Source organism: Podarcis filfolensis, assembly GCF_964270895.1.
Source record: "Podarcis filfolensis genome assembly, chromosome: 4".
Taxonomy (NCBI): domain Eukaryota; kingdom Metazoa; phylum Chordata; class Lepidosauria; order Squamata; family Lacertidae; genus Podarcis; species Podarcis filfolensis.
This window is the reverse complement of record NC_139607.1, coordinates 67146103-67153892: the sequence shown is the minus strand read 5'-3', so window position 1 is coordinate 67153892 and position 7790 is coordinate 67146103. Positions and strand designations below refer to the sequence as shown.

Genomic DNA, 7790 nt, shown 5'->3' with positions numbered 1-7790 from the left:
TTAAAAAGTGACAATCCAGCCCTGCTGCTTTTGGATGCCTTCCTGCTCATCTTGCTTTCATTGAATTGCAGAGTTGGAAGGGACGCCAAGGGTCATCTAGTCTAACCCCCTGCAATGCTGAGTGGCACATTGGCTTTCTGCCCCCATCCTGTCCTAAAGTGGGTAGTCACTGAAATCTACTTCCCAAGAGCCTCAAGGGGGGATTTCACCTTGTTCCCAAAATACAAGCTTTCTTTTCCAGAACTGGATTCTAGAAGGCCAACCTGAATTTCTTCTCCAAACCGAGTCTTCTAAAGACATAACGGATTTACAACCGCAGCCAATAAATGTCCACTCAGAAGAAAATCCCACTGACTTCAACGGACCTCCTTCCTAAATAAACTGCAGTTTATTATTCGTATTGCATCTTTATTCCAACTTTTCTCCAAGGAGCTCAAGATAGTGCAGGTGGTTGTTCCCTCTCCGCTTTATCCTCCCAATAACCCTGCCAGGTAGGATAGGCTGAGAGACAGCCACTGATCCTAAACCTTTGGGGGCCAAAGTGCAATCACATGCAGAGCGAAGTATTTGGAAGTCCCCCCCCCCACTCCTTTCCCCTTTCTCCCAGCTCGTTAGCTTTCCAGTGCTCGGAAAAATCCTCTTTCTTCCTGACTCTGCGCGCGTCCCTCGCACCCCTCCTCTTTCGATCCTTCCCTCTCCCTGTTATCCCGGAGGGAACGAACCATTGTAGCCGGGAGGGGTGTGTGAGAGCTTGTGTGGCGGTGCTTTTCGGCTGGAGCTTGGATACCCTAATGGGCGGGACTGGCTTCGGCTGCGCGGGGAGGAATAGGAGCAGCAGGAGGAGGAGGAGGAGGATCCTGTCGGGCTGAGGAAGGAGGCGGGAGGGGGGGTGTCTCTCTTGGTAAGGCGCCCGCGATGGGAGTCTCCGGAGTGGCTGGGGAAAGCGAAGGATGCACAAAAGGCAGCAGCGCCAGGAGGTGAGTGAGGCGCTGCCTGGAGCAACTGCTTTTGTCCCGCGCGCGTTTTGGGTATCTGCGCGCCGGAGCGCGCAACATGCGGGGAGAAGGAGCGCAGAAAGCGCGCACCAGGCAGCTTGTGTGCCGGGCAGGGAGCGCTGCTTGAGAAAGGCAAGTCCGTCTCTCCGTCCGGAAGCTAAACAAAACCCAGGAGAGGATTGTAAACTTTGCCCTGAAGTTTTGTTTTTGGAGGGAATGAATTTTGGAGGGCATCTCCGGAAAAGGCACCTACTTAACAACCCAAAACCTGTCTCTGTTGCCCACTAGGACTCCCTGCTCTTTTATGCTCCGTGGCAGACAGATTTGTTTTGTCTTTCATGGGGGAAGATTTACTGGTCGCTTTGCATGCATTTTAATCTTGCGGGGCTTTTTGCTTTTGCAAACTGTGGCGCGTTTGTTTTTCAACTTCTACAAATTTCTGCTAATGGGCTTGCTTAGATTAGGCTAAAAGCCTCTGCTGAGAAGAAACGGGGACAGCACAGCATTTGTTTTGTTTTTTTGAAAGTCCAGGGCACTGTTGACTTAATGTAAACTGTTCCCTTCCGCTGAGAATCGTTCAGCAAAGCTTTGGTTAGGAACCCGCTGTAGCTGAAGGATTAGTGCTTGCCTTGAAAGAGACTTTGTACAAACACAGCTAGGCAGTTTCCTCTCACCCACTTGCTGTTTCCTCCTGTAGGGTTTCCCTCTTTTGTATGTTATCCCAGATGATTGTTGCCCTTTAAAAATGTCTCTTAAAGGAAGCTTTTTGTGTTCTGTTCTCTCTCTCTCTTTCTCTTAATAAGCCCAAAGACTTCATCTGTGCATTCACAAATAGGATCTGTTTGGTGATGCTCTCCTCAGTTTTGCGTAGAGTTTTTCTAAGCAAATGAAGATGTGATTTTACTGCTCTTATTCAAGCAAAGTTCATTGGTTGTTGTCAGGAGAGCACAGGACAGAAGTTGAAACATGTGCTTCAGATCACATAATCCAGAACTTGAGCCTGGAAAATGATAGCTGTGTTTGTCTGTTACAGCAAACACACACACACAAAGAGAGAGAGAGAGAGAGACGTCTTGTGGTGTCTTAAAGACTAACAGATTTATTGTGGCATAAGCTTTTGCGGACTCGTCAGACACACAAAGTGCTAGTCATGGTAGACTATTCATGTATTTTAAATCTGTAGGATAATTTACCCAGAAATGCTTATGAAATGCTGAATCAAGTTTTCTCTAAGATGTCACTAGACTCTGTCATTTTTGTGATCAAAGTGTAACATGCTGAACTCACAATCAGGGTGGTCAAGAGATGGATAGCCCCTTCACCGCAGTTTGGTCCAGTACATAGACTGAATGGTAGCCAACATAAGGTCTTTCCAATGTTACTGGATTCTATCTCCCATCAGCCCAAGCCAGTATGGGGTGAATGGCCAGGAATGATGGGAGCTGAAGTTCAACACCTGGAGAACAATGTGTTGGCTCTGCCTGGCATAGGTTGCTGAACTGTGATCTTCTGGACTGGAGTTTAAGTCTCAGTTGTGTCAAAAACACAGAATGTCTTTGGATAATACAATCAGTGCTACCCTTATGTCAGGCATGGGGAATCTCTGGCCCACTGGATGTTGTTAGACTCCAGGTAGCATAGCCAGTGTTCTGGGAGGAGGCGAGCTGTGTCCCCATCTCTGCCTTAAGTGAGTGCACAGGTTCCTTGCATTGGCATTTTTGCTCTTCCACTGAAACTTGTGCAAAACTGGAGGTCACTCATACAGCTTGCACATCTCTGTGCAAGTACTGCAGAGAGAATGTGAGCACAGAGAGTTCATTCACTTGCTAGTTAGCACTTCTGGTATCATCCAAAGTTGCCACAGTGTGTGGTAAATCTCTGATCATCTTTTGAACAGAAATAATGGAAACCCACTTCAAAGCTATTGTGAAGACAAGAAAGACTGCTAAATTCTTTACAGAACATAAAGGCTATGTGCATAGGTTGTATAGATGTAAGCAGTAACTTTCATTAAGTTATACTCTAGTAGCTGTCTTCTGCAGGTGTGGGATTCGGTGAAGTGCGTCACCTTCAATGAGTAGACCTTGGAATTCAAACATTATTACCTCATGTCATGTCAAACATCTGACATGAGAGAACTGGTTGGGACTGGTTGACTATTATGGGAAGCAAGTTACAGTGTAGCGCCACCATCTAGATTCTGGTTCTTATGGTGATTAGCTATATGGGAGGTTAAGACTGTGCCTGCACCTCGGAATATTCTAAAGCTCATAATATAGCAGTTGCTTCTTCATAAAATTAGGGAACGGAATAAATGTTTTCAAGTTAGGAAAAACGTCAAGGTATGAATAGCTTTTCCAATTGGAGGGGGTAGAATGCTGACTATATTATAGACAATTTCAGAGGCTGAGCAGAAGGAAAGGAGGCTGTGTGAATCTGAATTTATATTCCAGGACCAGCAGGGATAAAATAATGGGTGGCGACTGATTGGTTTAGCATAGGATCCCCTATTCCTTTAAGCCTCAACAGTCTGCTGAAACAAAGACATTTGCAGGTTTTCAACCTGTGAAATCGACTTAATGTTTGCATGCTTTCAACTTGCTTTGCTGTACTTTTTCCTTCTTGATAATTATGAGACATAATTAATTCTAATTAGTTTGCACTGATGCATCTTCTATTTGATAAGGGATCTTGTTTGCCCTTCTGGTACAGGCTCCTATATAGTTTAGTTTGACTGGTCTTGCTGTGGTTCCCTGAACCACAGAACCACTGTGGAATGAAACCTGTTGGTGGTGGTTGGCCTCTGTACAGTGCAGCCTAATGCATTTATGACAATGTCACTCAAAAATCAAGGGGGAAATAAAGCATATTCAGCTTGCATTGCTTTTAAAATGGATTTAACTTTAGAAAAAGGCAAAGGGATCACTGACCTTACAAAGAAGGGCAATGTCTGCTGTTGGCAAAGGTCTTTTCACAGCTCAGTGTGAGGTTTGGGAGATTCCAGGAAATCTAATGAGAATGAAAAATGCACTTGGTGAGAACACTTAGGAACTTATAATATTTTCACTGGAAATTCTAACCTGGGAACAGGTTGCCTGAAATTGAAAAAGGTAATATGGAAGGTAATATAGAACCCATAAAGATTCAGATGTTGCAGCTCTAAACCTCTATTGAAGTGATGTACAGTCGTATCTTGGTTTTTGAACAGCTTAGTTCTCAAACGTTTTGACTCCTGAACGTCGCAAACCCAGAAGTGACTGTTCCAGTTTGCAAACTATTTTTGGAAGCCGAACGTCTGATGGGGCTTCCATGGCTTCTGATTGGCTGCAGGAGCTTCTTGCAGCCAGTCAGAAGTCACACTTTGGTTTCCGAATATTTTGGAAGTCGAATGGAGTTCCAGAATGGATTCCATTCGACTTCCAAGGTACTAGGTTTCCAGAACTCTCTTAAGGCTTTCTCCTCCCACAGGGGTGGAAGATATGTTGACTTGTATTATCTCTGAAGCAAGGGAGCTATGGACTCTTAACTCCTTCTCCCGCTGAAGCAGCAGTGGATCTTCCTATGGTAAATGGAAGCCCTGAAGTACAAAATAAATGTCAAAAGCTAAGGTTGCAGAAGACTTCTACCCAATTTGGCATAAAGTTCTTTAGAAGGACCATGTGATGACAGTGGAACGATCTTCATCACCACCATTGCATAGTATCATCCTTCAGTCATTGGCTGTAATAAAGAGATTGATAATATTACTTTGGCATGTACTGCGTGGACTTCTTTCTTCCCACCTGGGTGTCAAATTATCTGTCGTTTCTGCAACGGATTTGGAAGGTACTTTACAGATAAAATCCGCTAATCTCCATTCTGACTTTGATAACATATTTGAACCAAAGTCCTGGGATTATTTTCAGTTTGTTTCCCCTTTGACAGATTGCTTGGTAAGAGGAAGTATCCATACTAAATTCTTTTTTTTTTTTTTTTTTTTTTAAATAATATTTATTGAAGTTTCCAAAATACAGAAAGAGAAGAAAAGAAATTATGAAGATACATTCAGAACCTTATTTTCAAACATCCACTTTCTGGGACTCCCCCCTTCCCCCACCCCTACCGTATTCCCCTTTCATATTGTTGTTTCCACAAGTTCTGTTTCTGATTTAAAGCACAATTTATATACCCCATTGTTCAAATTTAAATTTATACAAACCTTATGCAACACCCTTGATAAAAAAAAGCAAAAAATCTCTCCCCATAGCCCGCCCCCTTTTCTTTCCACAATGTCCCCCTTTTTTCCCATTAAAGTAAAAGCACACAGAATAAAAGTATAAAAAAATAAGAAATATATTAGAAAAAAGAAAACCAATTCAGAAAATAGTTGCAAGCCTTTGGATTCTAATTCTCCCTCCCCTTCCCCGGTTTAATTTCCCTTATCCTCCAATCTATGTTTCCAGCCTGGAAGTCTTAAGTCCATCAATCCCATTTTTCCCCCAACTCCTTGCAGAATTATTTCCCATTTTTAGGATTACTTTTTAAAAATTAATTCCTAAATCTTTAAAAATGTCAAATTATAAAATTCCCCCCATTGTTCTTTCAAGGTTATAGTCCAGCTTCCTCTTGTTCCGCTGCTAAAACTTTCTTATTCAGAAGTTTAGTAACTCTACATGGGTTGTTGTTATTCAGGAACAAAAACTTGCGTTCAGTCCCTTCCTTCTTCAGTAAAGTATTCTGTTGTCTCCTTTTAGTCTAAACACCCTGTAGACGAGATTCAGTTTCAGTTTTGCAGCTTTCCCAGGAGATAACCAGTTCTGTGAAATTCCGAAGTGTTGTATTTTTCCCGGCTTACGCCCATCTTTGTAATGTCCCGAAGCTCCTCTAGGGGGGTTGTTGTAACTTTGTTTCCAAAAATCCGATTGTTCTCCGTATTTTCGCCATTTTGTATTCAAGTCTTAACAAATTATATCAAGTTGTAACAAATTTGACCAGCAAGGTCCTTGTAATAAAATCCTCTTTAAAATTCCGACTTTGACAGCTACTTTGACAGCTGTCAAAATCACCGGCTCTTTTCACCAGGCTCACTCCTCAATCGCCCCGGTTCCCAGGGAGGGGGGTGCATTTTCCTTCTCCTTCAATTCTTCCTCCAGCACAATTCTTGTACTTTCCCATCATGGAATTCTTGATTTTAGCAAAGATACCGTTCTTTTTGGGCCTTGGCTTCCCAATCCTTGTTTTAAAATGTCTACAATAGGGAGGGGGACTGACTTCCTTTTTAGATCCCCCCCCGCTCGTCTCAAATCCAAAAAATTTTTCTTCTTTTAAACCCGATTTCCAATTTACTCACGGGTTGTTGTTAAAAGTCCAAATTCTCAATGGAAGAAGTCAGCGCTCTCCGCCGGATGGCATGCGGCTTCGCTCGGCAGGGATGGCAGAGGACTCAAAGCACCACGCTTCTCCCCGGCACCCGATCCGTAGCCTTTAAAAAGGCTCCTTCACGAGTCGGGAGGGCGCTAGCGGTGCTAGCCGAGTCTCCAAGTCCACGGCCCCCGTGGCCGTGGTTTCTAAGGGTCCCCGCATCGCCGGTGCGGTAAAACCCAGCCCCTGCCGAGCCGGCTCCCTCCGGAGCTCGGAGGGAGTCCGCCATTCGGCGATGGCGCCAACCCGGAAGTCCTATCCATACTAAATTCTTGCCCTTCCTGGGTGGTTAAAATACATGGGAAAGGCTGGACCTCTTATAACAAGGGTGATTTTTAGTTCATGAAAAGAATGGAAGTTTGCAACTGCTGAACACAGGGTTCATTTGGCTACTGTGTTAGAAATATTTACTTTATGTCAAAAAGCTCATTTTCATTCTGCCTCCTCCTTTGTGGGAAAATTGGGGAAATTGTTACAGCATGTAGTTGGCGTACAGTTCTAGGCATCTAGGCATTCTGCCTTGTCCTTTTTTCAATCCTGCTTCTAGCTTTGGGACACAGTTTGCTTCAATTGTTTCGAGATTAAGTTAGGAAGTTTCTGACCACTCTGGACCATCTCACACTATTGATGTCCAGATATTGATAAACCAAAATCTTTATTTTGTGAGCATACAGGGGTTATCCTTGAATACATGTGTGAGTTTCCTGGTTGATAACCTGTGGGATTCTTTAGTGATCATATCTGCACTTGTTGTTACCAGCTCTGTTTGTTGAAAGATAGCAAGCAGCCAAAGGTTCGGAGTAGAGCGTGGTAATACCACTCATCTCATTCTCCACTGCTCTAGGGGCAGAAACCTCTCTTCTGAATCACTGTCTGGGGTCAAGGTCAAATTATGACCTTGGAACTGAAGCCATACAATACAGAGGTGGTGGCACTGGGGATTTTAAATATTCATTTAACGTATGGCAAAGATGTGACCTAACACAGCTATCCTTCTAGATGGATGGGACATGGGTGGCGCTATGGTCTAAACCACTGAACCTCTTGGGCTTGCAGATCAGAAGGTTGGCGGTTCGAATACCCTCAATGGAGTGAGCTCCTATTGCTCTGTCCCAGCTCCTGCCAACCTAGCAGTTTGAAAGCATGCCAGTGCAAGTAGATAAATAGGTCCCACTGTGGCGGGAAAGGTAAACAGCGTTTCCATGCACTCTGGTTTCTGTCACAGTGTTCTGTTGCACCAGAAGTTGTTTAGTCATGCTAGCCACATGACCCAGAAAGCTGTTTGTGGACAAACGCTGGCTCCCTCAACCTGAAAGTGAGATGAGCGCCGCAACCCTATAGTCGCCTTTGACTGGACTTAACCATCCAGGAGTCCTTTACCTTTACCTTACCTTC

The 7790-nt window shown here is 44.0% G+C and overlaps 1 protein-coding gene across 15 annotated transcripts in view; it reads left to right on the top strand.

The window, feature by feature from the left end:
• Positions 1 to 709: 709 nt before the first annotated feature.
• Positions 710 to 7790, top strand: part of PHLDB2 (pleckstrin homology like domain family B member 2) — a 76783-nt gene continuing 69702 nt past the window's right edge. For 2 of the 15 annotated variants that reach the window (XM_083611472.1, XM_083611470.1), the window contains exon 1: positions 713 to 977. The gene's annotated coding sequence lies outside the window, so the exon portion shown is untranslated. Of the gene's footprint in view, positions 1128 to 7790 lie in introns of all 15 variants that reach the window. The other 13 variants (XM_083611466.1, XM_083611471.1, XM_083611465.1 and 10 more) reach the window with 10 other exon arrangements.